This window comes from Haematobia irritans, chromosome 4 (genome assembly GCF_050003625.1).
Source record: "Haematobia irritans isolate KBUSLIRL chromosome 4, ASM5000362v1, whole genome shotgun sequence".
NCBI lineage: Eukaryota > Metazoa > Arthropoda > Insecta > Diptera > Muscidae > Haematobia > Haematobia irritans.
Genome location: NC_134400.1, coordinates 69,219,605 through 69,236,279, shown reverse-complemented (window position 1 = coordinate 69,236,279; position 16,675 = coordinate 69,219,605).

Sequence of the window (16,675 nt, the reverse complement as noted above, 5' to 3'; positions counted from 1 at the left end):
ACAGCCTTTTGTATAGATCTGGCTGGGAGAGATAACTCAATTTTGGGCCCTTTATGCTAGCTCCTTATGGGGAAAACATTTGGGAAATTTCCTCTTACAAATTGAATCATCTTTTTCTCCCACTGTACATCATCTTTTCATATAACTTACAAGTCCCTTAATCTTATTTTTATTTCGTGTTGTTACATAGTAATGCAACAACACGAAATTTATTTTTAGAAAGCTAATTTGTTAGAATTCACCTAAGTGGTGAACAGTCGAACAATGCTTATTGTTTCTACAGTCAACTACAACATATGACAATTAACAGAAACTGGTTTCCAGGATACAACAACAATTCTAACGCGTACATTAGTCGTGTTTTTCCTAGTTTTACGACGGGCTCATCGTTGCTTATTATATTTCATGTTAGCCTGATAATGAAACAGGCAATTGACGTCCAAATGCATTATATCTAATTATACAATTATTTTTCGAGCTTTATGGACAGATATAGATTAAGGAACATGGTTAATAGAGCCATTGAAAAGAAAACGCCAGATACCAATCTATACACGCCTGGACTGTACATGTTTCGGTTCGGGCGAATGAACCTTTCCACAGCCTTTTGTATAGATCTGGCTTGGAGAGATAACTCAATTTTGGGCCCTTTATGCTAACTCCTTATGGAGAAAACATTTGGGAAATTTCCTCTTACAAATTGAATCATCTTTTTCTCCCACTGTACATCATCTTTTCATATAACTTACAAGTCCCTTAATCTTATTTTTATTTCGTGTTGTTACATAGTAATGCAACAACACGAAATTTATTTTTAGAAAGCTAATTTGTTAGAATTCACCTAAGTGGTGAACAGTCGAACAATGCTTATTGTTTCTACAGTCAACTACAACATATGGCAATTAACAGAAACTGGTTTCCAGGATACAACAACAATTCTAACGCGTACATTAGTCGTGTTTTTCCTAGTTTTACTACGGGCTCATCGTTGCTTATTATATTTCATGTTAGCCTGATAATGAAACAGGCAATTGACGTCCAAATGCATTATATCTAATTATACAATTATTTTTCGAGCTTTATGGACAGATATATATATATAAACATGTACATTCCAGGCGTGCATAGATTGGTATCTGGCGTTTTCTTTTCAACAGCGTTGCCAATTTAGCTTTTTTCCCGCTAGATTTGGCTTTTTTTGAAGGCGTTTAGCGGGGAAAAAATGTATTTAGCTTTTAGCTTTTTTTCTGGCTTTTTTTCATGACCCTTTTAGCTATTTTTGGCTTTTTTATTTTCGACATGTTCCTACAGAAATATGGATAAAACTTCGTTTTTTGTCTAAGTCTTGCTGCCAGAATAAGGTTTTCCACATATTTCAAAGCTCAATTGAAGCCTTAATAATTATTCCAGCCATTATGCGGGCATTTTTGCAGCAAATACACCTTCTTGTAAAGTTTTTTCCTCGTTATCGTAAACTTTAAATCCACTATTACCATACAAATTGCTTATATAAACTGTCAGTAAATTATTAGGAATAATAGCATTTGGCTCGTTTATCCTTTTTATGTAATTATAATACGGATTCTAAAGTTATTATGATATTACTAAATTAAAATAGTAGATGTGAATTGCTTTGTACACTGTCTGTAAACTGCTTTGTTCATGTCTTTAAAATACGGACGCGAATTTTGGTTATAATAGCATTTGTGAATTTCTCTTATTTAAACTGTTTTCCTTGTCCATAAGCCGATAAAATTGTTTTGTCCTTATAGTTAAGTGATTCAACTTAAAAATGGGTATCTTTTCATGAAAGAAGACTAGGGTTAATTCTACAAAATTCTTAAAATTAATTAAATAGTCTTTAAATTTGTGGAGTTTTTGTATGTTGACCACAAACCAAAATAGCGTTCAAAAATAGAAGAGGTTTTTCATTTTATTTTGAAAACGTATACACAGAATAATTTCTACTTAAAGTCGAGTCGGAATTTGGAAACTTAAGTTGTCGTTAGCACGTTTTTAAAGCACTGTGATAGCTCATGAAGAAAAAGCTGAAAAAAACGAATAAATTCAAATTTGACTCGGAATCAATACCAAAATCATTAGTGTACAAAATATTTGGAACCGAACATAGAAATAATTAAAGAAATAAAGTTTTGAATGTGGTATTATTTTTTTAACATAAAAAAATGCAATAAAAAAATCGTAGTGATAGGATCAAAACAAATCTGCTATTTATTAATGGAATGGATTTACATTTACGAAAATTGGACAACAATACGTTTGTATGGGAAGTTTTCCAATAAAAGTTATTCAGTATAAACTTGCAAGACAGAATGGGTTTTATTCTCTTAATAATATTAGGAGAAGTGTACACGTTCACGAATTTATCATTAATTCAGTTAAAATGAAATATATTGATATTTCTAATGCAGTTCTATGAGACATTGGACTTGTTGATGATTAACCAGCTGATAGTTGCAAGTTTACCGGGAAAAAAGTTTTTACTAGGAAATATAAATGAAGGAATTCCAGTAAAAATTTGTGATAGTAATCAAAATGTATCGAGTACGCACACAGAGCTAATATGACTTAGATTTTCCTACAGTCTCACAGAAATGGAAGTAAAATGAATACAATTAAAATAATATGCATTTTAGGTGAAATAAAGCCTTTAAGTTTGTTAAATTTCAATCAAAAATGTGACTTTTGATACAAAAAAATTTACCTTTTTTTCTAGCTATTTTTTAACATTTTTTAGCTTTTTTTGGCTACTTTTTTGGACAAATCTAGCGGTTTTTTGTGAAACAATTCTGGCAACGCTGCTTTTCAATGGCTCTATTAACCATGTTCCTTAATCTATATCTGTCCATAAAGCTCGAAAAATAATTGTATAATTAGATAAAATTTAATTTTTTTTAGGTTTTGGGTGGATTTGTCAATTTTTTGGGGGTGGTCACGAATTAAAGTCCATTTCGCCCTAGGACGTATATTTAAGGAGATATGGGCAAAATAACTTTTTCATATAAAAATTGCAATTTTTTTAGGTTTTGAGGGGATTATTAAATTTTTTGGGGTGTTACGAATTAAAGTCCTTTTCGCTCTAGGACGCGTATATACGAACATATGGGCAAAATAAGATTTTCAGATAAAAATTTCAATTTTTTTTAGGTTTTGGGAGGATTATTCAATTTTTTTGGGGGTGGTCATGAATTAAAGTCCTTTTCGTGCTAGGGCGCTTAGTTTAGGAGATATGGGCAAAATAAGTTTTTCCTATCAAAATTTATTTTTTTTTAGGTTTTGGGTGGATTTGTCAATTTTTTGGGGGTGGTCACGATTTAAACTCCATTTCGCCCTAGGACGCATATTTAAGGAGATATGGGCAAAATAACTTTTTCATATAAAAATTGCAATTTTTTTAAGTTTTGGGAGGATTATTCAATTTGTTTGGGGGTGGTCATGAATTAAAGTCCTTTTCGCGCTAGGGCGCTTAGTTTAGGAGATATGGGCAAAATAAGTTTTCCATATCAAAATTTAAATTTTTTTAGGTTTTGGGTGGATTTGTCGATCTTTTTGGGGTGGTCACGAATTAAAGTCCATTTCGCCCTAGGACGCATATTTAAGGAGATATGGGCAAAATAACTTTTTCATATAAAAATTGCAAGTTTTTTAGGTTTTGAGCGGATTATTAAATTTTTTGGGGTGTTTCGAATTAAAGTCCTTTTCGCTCTAGGACGCGTATATACGAAAATATGGGCAAAATAAGATTTTCAGATAAACATTTAAATTTTTTTAGGTTTTGGGAGGATTATTCAATTTTTTTGGGGGTGGTCATGAATTAAAGTCCTTTTCGCGCTAGGGCGCTTAGTTTAGGAGATATGGGCAAAATAAGTTTTTCATATCAAAATTTAAATTTTTTTAGGTTTTGGGTGGATTTGTCAATTTTTTGGGGGTGGTCACGCATTAAAGTCCTTTTCGCCCTAGGACGTATATTTAAGGAGATATGGGCAAAATAACTTTTTCATATAAAAATTGCAATTTTTTTCGGTTTTGAGCGGATTATTAAATTTTTTGGGGTGTTACGAATTAAAGCCCTTTTCGCTCTAGGACGCGTCTATACGAAGATGTGGGCAAAATAAGTTTTTCGAATAAAAATTTCAATTTTTTTAGGTTTTGGGAGGATTTTTTTGGGGGTGGTCATGAATTAAAGTCCTTTTCGCGCTAGGGCGCTTGTTTAGGAGATATGGGCAAAATAAGTTTTTCATATAAAAATTTAAATTTTTTTTAGGTGTTGGGTGGATTTGTCACTTTTTTGGGTGTGGTCACGAATTAAAGTCCTTTTCGCCCTAGGACGTATATTTAAGGAGATATGGGCAAAATAACTTTTTCATATAAAAATTGCAATTTTTTTCGGTTTTGAGCGGATTATTAAATTTTTTGGGGTGTTACGAATTAAAGTCCTTTTCGCTCTAGGACGCGTATATACGAAGATATGGGCAAAATAATTTTTTCAGATAAAAATTTCAATTTTTTTAGGTTTTGGGAGGATTATTCAATTTTTTGGGGGTGGTCATGAATTAAAGTCCTTTCCGCGCTAGGGCGCTTAGTTTAGGAGATATGGGCAAAATAAGTTTTTCATATCAAAATTTAAATTTTTTTAGGTTTTGGGTGGATTTGTCGATCTTTTTGGGGTGGTCACGAATTAAAGTCCATTTCGCTCTAGGACGCATATTTAAGGAGATATGGGCAAAATAACTTCTTCATATAAAAATTGCAATTTTTTTAGGTGTTGAGCGGATTATTAAATTTTTTGGGGTGTTACGAATTAAAGTCCTTTTCGCTCTAGGACGAGTATATACGAAGATATGGGCAAAATAAGATTTTCAGATAAAAATTTCAATTTTTTTTAGGTTTTGGGAGGATTATTCAATTTTTTTGGGGGTGGTCATGAATTAAAGTCCTTTTCGCGCTAGGGCGCTTAGTTTAGGAGATATGGGCAAAATAAGTTTTTCATATCAAAATTTAAATTTTTTTAGGTTTTGGGTGGATTTGTCGATCTTTTTGGGGTGGTCACGAATTAAAGTCCATTTCGCCCTAGGACGCATATTTAAGGAGATATGGGCAAAATAACTTTTTCATATAAAAATTGCAATTTTTTTTAGATTTGAGCGGATTATTAAATTTTTTGGGGTGTTACGAATTAAAGTCCTTTTCGCTCTAGGACGCGTATATACGAAGATATGGGCAAAATAAGATTTTCAGATAAAAATTTCAATTTTTTTAGGTTTTGGGAGGATTATTCAATTTTTTTTGGGGGTGGTCATGAATTAAAGTCCTTTTCGTGCTAGGGCGCTTAGTTTAGGAGATATGGGCAAAATAAGTTTTTCATATCAAAATTTATTTTTTTTTAGGTTTTGGGTGGATTTGTCAATTTTTTGGGGGTGGTCACGATTTAAACTCCATTTCGCCCTAGGACGCATATTTAAGGAGATATGGGCAAAATAACTTTTTCATATAAAAATTGCAATTTTTTTAGGTTTTGGGAGGATTATTCAATTTTTTTGGGGATGGTCATGAATTAAAGTCCTTTTCGCGCTAGGGCGCTTAGTTTAGGAGATATGGGCAAAATAAGTTTTTCATATCAAAATTTAAATTTTTTTAGGTTTTTTTGGAGTGTTACGAATTAAAGTCCTTTTCGCTCTAGGACGCGTATATACGAACATATGGGCAAAATAAGTTTTTCAGATAAAAATTTAAATTTTTTTAGGTTTTGGGAGAATTATTCAATTTTTTTGGGGGTGGTCATGAATTAAAGTCCTTTTCGCGCTAGGGCGCTTAGTTTAGGAGATATGGGCAAAATAAGTTTTTCATATAAAAATTTAAATTTTTTTAGGTGTTGGGTGGATTTGTCAATTTTTTGGGTGTTGTCACGAATTAAAGTCCTTTTCGCCCTAGGACGTATATTTAAGGAGATATGGGCAAAATAACTTTTTTATATAAAACAAGTAAGAAAGTCTAAAGTCGGGCGGGGCCGACTATATTATACCCTGCACCACTTTGTAAATCTAAATTTTCGATACCATATCACATCCGTCAAATGTGTTGGGGCTATATATAATGGTTTGTCCCAAATAAATACATTTAAATATCTCTCGATCTGGACAGAATTTGATAGACTTCTACAAAATCTATAGACTCAAAATTTAAGTTGGCTAATGCACTAGGGTGGAACACAATTTTAGTAAAAAAATATGGGAAAAATTTAAATCAGAAGCAATTTTAAGGAAACTTCGCAAAAGTTTATTTATGATTTATCGCTCGATATATATGTATTAGAAGTTTAGGAAAATTAGAGTCATTTTTATGACTTTTCGACTAAGCAGTGGCGATTTAACAAGGAAAATGTTGGTATTTTGACCATTTTTGTCGAAATCAGAAAAACATATATATGGGAGCTATCAATCAAATTTGGCACACATGACTATATTACTAATTGTACTCCTTGTGCAAAATTTCAAGTTAATCGGGATAAAACTTTGGCTTCTGGGTCCATATAAGTGCATATCGGGCGAAAGATATATATGGGAGCTATATCTAAATCTGAACCGATTTCAACCAAATTTGGCACGCATAGCTATAATGCTAATTCTACTCCCTGTGCAACATTTCAACTAAATTGGGGTAAATCTCTGGCTTCTAGGACCGTATTAGTCCATATCGGGCGAAAGATATATATGGGAGCTATATCTAAATCTGAACCGATTTCAATAAAATTTTGCACACTTGACTATATTACTAATTGTACTCCTAGTGCAAAATTTCAACCAAATCGGAGCAAAAAATTGGCCTCTGTGGTCATGTGAGTGTAAATCGGGCTAAAGCTATATATGGGAGCTATATCTAAATCTGAACCGATTTCAACCAAATTTGGCACGCATAGCTACAATGCTAATTCTACTCCCTGTGCAAAATTTCAACCAAATTGGGCTAAAACTCTGGTTTCTGGGACCGTATTAGTCCATATCGGGCGAAAGATATATATGGGAGCTATATCTAAATCTGAACCGATTTCAATAAAATTTGGCACACTTGACTATAGTACTAATTGTTGTTTTTGTGCAAAATTTTAACCAAATTAGGGTAAAACTCTGGCTTCTGGGGCCATATAAGTCCATATCGGGCGAAATATATATATGGGAGCTATATCTAAATCTGAACCGATTTCTTCCAAAATCAATAGGGATCTATTCTGAGCCAAAACACATACTTGTGCCAAATTTCAAGTCGATTGGACTAAAACTGCGACCTAGACTTTGATTACAAAAATGTGTTCACGGACAGACGGACAGACGGACATGGCTATATCGACTCAGGAGCCCACCCTGAGCATTTTTGCCAAAGACACCATGTGTCTATCTCGTCTCCTTCTGGGTGTTGCAAACATATGCACTAACTTATAATACCCTGTTCCACAGTGTGGAGCAGGGTATAAATATCAATTTTTTTCGGTTTTGAGCGGATTATTAAATTTTTTGGGGTGTTACGAATTAAAGTCCTTTTCGCTCTAGGACGCGTATATACGAAGATATGGGCAAAATAAGTTTTTCAGATAAAAATTTCAATTTTTTTAGGTTTTGGGAGGATTATTCAAGTTTTTTGGGGGTGGTCATGAATTAAAGTCCTTTTCGCGCTAGGGCGCTTAGTTTAGGAGATATGGGCAAAATAAGTTTTTCATATCAAAATTTAAATTTTTTTAGGTTTTGGGTGGATTTGTCGATCTTTTTGGGGTGGTCACGAATTAAAGTCCATTTCGCCCTAGGACGCATATTTAAGGAGATATGGGCAAAATAACTTTTTCATATAAAAATTGCAATTTTTTTAGATTTGAGCGGATTATTAAATTTTTTGGGGTGTTACGAATTAAAGTCCTTTTCGCTCTAGGACGCGTATATACGAAGATATGGGCAAAATAAGATTTTCAGATAAAAATTTCAATTTTTTTAGGTTTTGGGAGGATTATTCAATTTTTTTTGGGGGTGGTCATGAATTAAAGTCCTTTTCGTGTTAGGGCGCTTAGTTTAGGAGATATGGGCAAAATAAGTTTTTCATATCAAAATTTAAATTTTTTTAGGTTTTGGGTGGATTTGTCGATCTTTTCGGGGTGGTCACGAATTAAAGCCCATTTCGCCCTAGGACGCATATTTAAGGAGATATGGGCAAAATAACTTTTTCATATAAAAATTGCAATTTTTTTAGGTTTTGAGCGGATTATTAAATTTTTTGGGGTGTTACGAATTAAAGTCCTTTTCGCTCTAGGACGCGTATATACGAAGATATGGGCAAAATAAGATTTTCAGATAAAAATTTTAATTTTTTTAGGTTTTGGGAGGATTATTCAATTTTTTTGGGGGTGGTCATGAATTAAAGTCCTTTTAGAGCTAGGGCGCTTAGTTTAGGAGATATGGGCAAAATATGTTTTTCATATCAAAATTTAAATTTTTTTTAGGTTTTGGGTGGATTTGTCATTTTTTTGGGGGTGGTCACGAATTAAAGTTCTTTTCGCCCTAGGACGTATATTTAAGGAGATATGGGCAAAATAACTTTTTCATATAAAAATTGCAATTTTTTTAGGTTTTGAGCGGATTATTAAATTTTTTGGGGTGTTACGAATTAAAGTGCTTTTCGCTGTAGGACGCGTATATACGAAGAAATGGGCAAAATAAGATTTTCAGATAAACATTTAAATTTTTTTAGGTTTTGGGAGGATTATTCAATTTTTTTGGGGGTGGTCATGAAATAAAGTCCTTTTCGCGCTAGGGCGCTTAGTTTAGGAGATATGGGCAAAATAAGTTTTTCATATCAAAATTTAAATTTTTTTTAGGTTTTGGGTGGATTTGTCAATTTTTTGGGGGTGGTCACGAATTAAAGTCCTTTTCGCCCTAGGACGTATATTTAAGGAGATACGGGCAAAATAACTTTTTCATATAAAAATTGCAATTTTTTTAGATTTGAGTGGATTATTTAATTTTTTGGGGTGTTACGAATTAAAGTCCTTTTCGCTCTAGGACGCGTATATACGAAGATATGGGCAAAATAAGATTTTCAGATAAAAATTTCAATTTTTTTAGGTTTTGGGAGGATTATTCAATTTTTTTGGGGGTGGTCATGAATTAAAGTCCTTTTCGTGCTAGGGCGCTTAGTTTAGGAGATATGGGCAAAATAAGTTTTTCATATCAAAATTTAATTTTTTTTTAGGTTTTGGGTGGATTTGTCAATTTTTTGGGAGTGGTCACGATTTAAACTCCATTTCGCCCTAGGGCGCATATTTAAGGAGATATGGGCAAAATAACTTTTTCATATAAAAGTTGCAATTTTTTTAGGTTTTGGGAGGATTATTCAATTTTTTTGGGGGTGGTCATGAATTAAAGTCCTTTTCGCGCTAGTGCGCTTAGTTTAGGAGATATGGGCAAAATAAGTTTTTCATATCAAAATTTAATTTTTTTTAGGTTTTGGGTGGATTTGTCGATCTTTTTGGGGTGGTCACGAATTAAAGTCCATTTCGCCCTAGGACGCATATTTAAGGAGATATGGGCAAAACAACTTTTTCATATAAAAATTGCAAGTTTTTTAGGTTTTGAGCGGATTATTAAATTTTTTGGGGTGTTTCGAATTAAAGTCCTTTTCGCTCTAGGACGCGTATATACGAAGATATGGGCAAAATAAGATTTTCAGATAAACATTTAAATTTTTTTAGGTTTTGGGAGGATTATTCAATTTTTTTGGGTGTGGTCATGAATTAAAGTCCTTTTCGCGCTAGGGCGCTTAGTTTAGGAGATATGGGCAAAATAAGTTTTTCATATCAAAATTTAAATTTTTTAGGTTTTGGGTGGATTTGTCAATTTTTTGGGGGTGGTCACGAATTAAAGTCCTTTTCGCCCTAGGACGTATATTTAAGGAGATATGGGCAAAATAACGTTTTCATACAAAAATTGCAATTTTTTTAGGTTTTGAGCGGATTATTAAATTTTTTGGAGTGTTACGAATTAAAGTCCTTTCCGCTCTAGGACGCGTATATACGAAGATATGGGCAAAATAAGTTTTTCAGATAAAAATTTCAATTTTTTTAGGTTTTGGGAGGATTATTAAATTTTTTTGGGGGTGGTCATGAATTAAAGTCCTTTTCGCGCTAGGGCGCTTAGTTTAGGAAATATGGTGGTTTTGGGTGGATTTGCCAATTTTTTGGGGGTGGTCACGAATTAAAGTCCTTTTCGCCCTAGGACGTATATTTAAGGAGATACGGGCAAAATAACTTTTTCATATAAAAATTGCAATTTTGTTAGATTTGAGCGGATTATTAAATTTTTTGGGGTGTTACGAATTAAAGTCCTTTTCGCTCTAGGACGCGTATATACGAAGATATGGGCAAAATAAGATTTTCAGATAAAAATTTCAATTTTTTTAGGTTTTGGGAGGATTATTCAATTTTTTTGGGGGTGGTCATGAATTAAAGTCCTTTTCGTGCTAGGGCGCTTAGTTTAGGAGATATGGGCAAAATAAGTTTTTCATATCAAAATTTAATTTTTTTTAGGTTTTTGGTGGATTTGTCAATTTTTTGGGGGTGGTCACGATTTAAACTCCATTTCGCCCTAGGACGCATATTTAAGGAGATATGGGCAAAATAACTTTTTCATATAAAAATTGCAATTTTTTTAGGTTTTGGGAGGATTATTCAATTTTTTTGGGGGTGGTCATGAATTAAAGTCCTTTTCGCGCTAGGGCGCTTAGTTTAGGAGATATGGGCAAAATAAGTTTTTCATATTAAAATTTAAATTATATTTCATGTTAGCCTGATAATGAAACAGGCAATTAACGTCCAAATGCATTATATCTAATTATACAATTATTTTTCGAGCTTTATGGACAGATATAGATTAAGGAACATGGTTAATAGAGCCATTGAAAAGAAAACGCCAGATACCAATCTATACACGCCTGGACTGTACATGTTTCGGTTCGGGCGAATGAACCTTTCCACAGCCTTTTGTATAGATCTGGCTGGGAGAGATAACTCAATTTTGGGCCCTTTATGCTAACTCCTTATGGAGAAAACATTTGGGAAATTTCCTCTTACAAATTGAATCATCTTTTTCTCCCACTGTACATCATCTTTTCATATAACTTACAAGTCCCTTAATCTTATTTTTATTTCGTGTTGTTACATAGTAATGCAACAACACGAAATTTATTTTTAGAAAGCTAATTTGTTAGAATTCACCTAAGTGGTGAACAGTCGAACAATGCTTATTGTTTCTACAGTCAACTACAACATATGGCAATTCACAGAAACTGGTTTCCAGGATACAACAACAATTCTAACGCGTACATTAGTCGTGTTTTTCCTAGTTTTACGACGGGCTCATCGTTGCTTATTATATTTCATGTTAGCCTGATAATGAAACAGGCAATTGACGTCCAAATGCATTATATCTAATTATACAATTATTTTTCGAGCTTTATGGACAGATATATATATATATATAAACATGTACAGTCCAGGCGTGTATAGATTGGTATCTGGCGTTTTCTTTTCAATGGCTCTATTAACCATGTTCCTTAATCTATATCTGTCCATAAAGCTCGAAAAATAATTGTATAATTAGATAAAATTTAAATTTTTTTAGGTTTTGGGTGGATTTGTCAATTTTTTGGGGGTCGTCACGAATTAAAGTCCTTTTCGCCCTAGGACGTATATTTAAGGAGATATGGGCAAAATAACTTTTTCATATACAAATTGAAATTGTTTTAGGTTTTGAGCGGATTATTAAATTTTTTGGAGTGTTACGAATTAAAGTCCTTTTCGCTCTAGGACGCGTATATACGAAGATATGGGCAAAATAAGTTTTTCAGATAAAAATTTCCATTTTTTTTAGGTTTTGGGAGGATTATTCAAGTTTTTTGGGGGTGGTCATGAATTAAAGTCCTTTTCGCGCTAGGGCGCTTAGTTTAGGAGATATGGGCAAAATAACTTTTTCATATAAAAATTGCAATTTTTTTAGGTTTTGAGCGGATTATTAAATTTTTTTGGGTGTTACGAATTAAAGTGCTTTTCGCTCTATCTAGGACGCATATATACGAAGATATGGGCAAAATAAGACTTTCAGATAAAAATTTCAATTTTTCTAGGTTTTGGGAGGATTATTCAATTTTTTTGGGGTGGTCATGAATTAAAGTCCTTTTCGAGCTAGGGCGCTTAGTTTAGGAGATATGGGCAAAATCAGTTTTTCATATCAAAATTTAAATTTTTTTAGGTTTTGGGTGGATTTGTCAATTTTTTGGGGGTGGTCACGAATTAAAGTCCATTTCGCCCTAGGACGTATATTTAAGGAGATATGGGCAAAATAACTTTTTCATATAAAAATTGCAATTTTTTTAGGTTTTGAGGGGATTATTAAATTTTTTGGGGTGTTACGAATTAAAGTCCTTTTCGCTCTAGGACGCGTATATACGAAGATATGGGCAAAATAAGATTTTCAGATAAAAATTTCAATTTTTTTTTAGGTTTTGGGAGGATTATTCAATTTTTTTGGGGGTGGTCATGAATTAAAGTCCTTTTCGTGCTAGGGCGCTTAGTTTAGGAGATATGGGCAAAATAAGTTTTTCATATCAAAATTTATTTTTTTTTAGGTTTTGGGTGGATTTGTCAATTTTTTGGGGGTGGTCACGATTTAAACTCCATTTCGCCCTAGGACGCATATTTAAGGAGATATGGGCAAAATAACTTTTTCATATAAAAATTGCAATTTTTTTAAGTTTTGGGAGGATTATTCAATTTTTTTGGGGGTGGTCATGAATTAAAGTCCTTTTCGCTCTAGGGCGCTTAGTTTAGGAGATATGGGCAAAATAAGTTTTCCATATCAAAATTTAAATTTTTTTAGGTTTTGGGTGGATTTGTCGATCTTTTTGGGGTGGTCACGAATTAAAGTCCATTTCGCCCTAGGACGCATATTTAAGGAGATATGGGCAAAATAACTTTTTCATATAAAAATTGCAAGTTTTTTAGGTTTTGAGCGGATTATTAAATTTTTTGGGGTGTTTCGAATTAAAGTCCTTTTCGCTCTAGGACGCGTATATACGAAGATATGGGCAAAATAAGATTTTCAGATAAACATTTAAATTTTTTTAGGTTTTGGGAGGATTATTCAATTTTTTTGGGGGTGGTCATGAATTAAAGTACTTTTCGCGCTAGGGCGCTTAGTTTAGGAGATATGGGCAAAATAAGTTTTTCATATCAAAATTTAAATTTTTTTAGGTTTTGGGTGGATTTGTCAATTTTTTGGGGGTGGTCACGAATTAAAGTCCTTTTCGCCCTAGGACGTATATTTAAGGAGATATGGGCAAAATAACTTTTTCATATAAAAATTGCAATTTTTTTCGGTTTTGAGCGGATTATTAAATTTTTTGGGGTGTTACGAATTAAAGCCCTTTTCGCTCTAGGACGCGTCTATACGAAGATGTGGGCAAAATAAGTTTTTCGGATAAAAATTTCAATTTTTTTAGGTTTTGGGAGGATTTTTTTGGGGGTGGTCATGAATTAAAGTCCTTTTCGCGCTAGGGCGCTTGTTTAGGAGATATGGGCAAAATAAGTTTTTCATATAAAAATTTAAATTTTTTTTAGGTGTTGGGTGGATTTGTCACTTTTTTGGGTGTGGTCACGAATTAAAGTCCTTTTCGCCCTAGGACGTATATTTAAGGAGATATGGGCAAAATAACTTTTTCATATAAAAATTGCAATTTTTTTTCGGTTTTGAGCGGATTATTAAATTTTTTGGGGTGTTACGAATTAAAGTCCTTTTCGCTCTAGGACGCGTATATACGAAGATATGGGCAAAATAATTTTTTCAGATAAAAATTTCAATTTTTTTAGGTTTTGGGAGGATTATTCAATTTTTTGGGGGTGGTCATGAATTAAAGTCCTTTCCGCGCTAGGGCGCTTAGTTTAGGAGATATGGGCAAAATAAGTTTTTCATATCAAAATTTAATTTTTTTTAGGTTTTGGGTGGATTTGTCGATCTTTTTGGGGTGGTCACGAATTAAAGTCCATTTCGCTCTAGAACGCATATTTAAGGAGATATGGGCAAAATAACTTTTTCATATAAAAATTGCAATTTTTTTAGGTGTTGAGCGGATTATTAAATTTTTTGGGGTGTTACGAATTAAAGTCCTTTTCGCTCTAGGACGAGTATATACGAAGATATGGGCAAAATAAGATTTTCAGATAAAAATTTCAATTTTTTTAGGCTTTGGGAGGATTATTCAATTTTTTTGGGGGTGGTCATGAATTAAAGTCCTTTTCGCGCTAGGGCGCTTAGTTTAGGAGATATGGGCAAAATAAGTTTTTCATATCAAAATTTAAATTTTTTAGGTTTTGGGTGGATTTGTCAATTTTTTGGGGGTGGTCACGAATTAAAGTCCTTTTCGCCCTAGGACGTATATTTAAGGAGATATGGGCAAAATAACTTTTTCATATACAAATTGAAATTGTTTTAGGTTTTGAGCGGATTATTAAATTTTTTGGAGTGTTACGAATTAAAGTCCTTTTCGCTCTAGGACGCGTATATACGAAGATATGGGCAAAATAAGTTTTTCAGATAAAAATTTCCATTTTTTTTAGGTTTTGGGAGGATTATTCAAGTTTTTTGGGGGTGGTCATGAATTAAAGTCCTTTTCGCGCTAGGGCGCTTAGTTTAGGAGATATGGGCAAAATAAGTTTTTCATATCAAAATTTAAATTTTTTTAGGTTTTGGGTGGATTTGTCGATCTTTTTGGGGTGGTCACGAATTAAAGTCCATTTCGCCCTAGGACGCATATTTGAGGAGATATGGGCAAAATAACTTTTTCATATAAAAATTGCAATTTTTTAGATTTGAGCGGATTATTAAATTTTTTGGGGTGTTACGAATTAAAGTCCTTTTCGCTCTAGGACGCGTATATACGAAGATATGGGCAAAATAAGATTTTCAGATAAAAATTTCAATTTTTTTAGGTTTTGGGAGGATTATTCAATTTTTTTTGGGGATGGTCATGAATTAAAGTCCTTTCCGTGCTAGGGCGCTTAGTTTAGGAGATATGGGCAAAATAAGTTTTTCATATCAAAATTTAAATTTTTTTAGGTTTTGGGTGGATTTGTCGATCTTTTCAGGGTGGTCACGAATTAAAGTCCATTTCGCCCTAGGACGCATATTTAAGGAGATATGGGCAAAATAACTTTTTCATATAAAAATTGCAATTTTTTTAGGTTTTGAGCGGATTATTAAATTTTTTGGGGTGTTACGAATTAAAGTTCTTTTCGCTCTAGGACGCGTATATACGAAGATATGGGCAAAATAAGATTTTCAGATAAACATTTAAATTTTTTTAGGTTTTGGGAGGATTATTCAATTTTTTTGGGGGTGGTCATGAATTAAAGTCCTTTTCGCGCTAGGGCGCTTAGTTTAGGAGATATGGGCAAAATAAGTTTTTCATATCAAAATTTACATTTTTTGGGTTTTGGGTGGATTTGTCAATTTTTTGGGGGTGGTCACGAATTAAAGTCCTTTTCGCCCTAGGACGTATATTTAAGGAGATATGGGCAAAATAACTTTTTCATATAAAAATTGCAATTTTTTTAGGTTTTGAGCGGATTATTAAATTTTTTGGGGTGTTACGAATTACAGTGCTTTTCGCTCTAGGACGCGTATATCCGAAGATATGGGCAAAATAAGATTTTCAGATAAAAATTTTAATTTTTTTAGGTTTTGGGAGGATTATTCAATTTTTTTGGGGGTGGTCATGAATTAAAGTCCTTTTCGAGCTAGGGCGCTTAGTTTAGGAGATATGGGCAAAATAAGTTTTTCATATCAAAATTTAAATTTTTTTTTGGTTTTGGGTGGATTTGTCAATTTTTTGGGGGTGGTCACAAATTAAAGTCCTTTTCGCCCTAGGACGTATATTTAAGGAGAACGGGCAAAATAACTTTTTCATATAAAAATTGTAATTTTTTTAGATTTGAGCGGATTATTAAATTTTTTGGGGTGTTACGAATTAAAGTCCTTTTCGCTCTAGGACGCGTATATACGAAGATATGGGCAAAATAAAATTTTCAGACAAAAATTTCAATTTTTTTAGGTTTTGGGAGGATTATTCAATTTTTTTGGGGGTGGTCATGAATTAAAGTCCTTTTCGTGCTAGGGCGCTTAGTTTAGGAGATATGGGCAAAATAAGTTTTTCATATCACAATTTAAATTTTTTTAGGTTTTGGGTGGATTTGTCGATCTTTTCAGGGTGGTCACGAATTAAAGTCCATTTCGCCCTAGGACGCATATTTAAGGAGATATGGGCAAAATAACTTTTTCATATAAAAATTGCAATTTTTTTAGGTTTTGAGCGGATTATTAAATTTTTTGGGGTGTTACGAATTAAAGTACTTTTCGCTCTAGGACGCGTATATACGAAGATATGGGCAAAATAAGATTTTCAGATAAACATTTAAATTTTTTTAGGTTTTGGGAGGATTATTCAATTTTTTTGGGGGTGGTCATGAATTAAAGTCCTTTTCGCGCTAGGGCGCTTAGTTTAGGAGATATGGGCAAAATAAGTTTTTCATATCAAAATTTACATTTTTTGGGTTTTGGGTGGATTT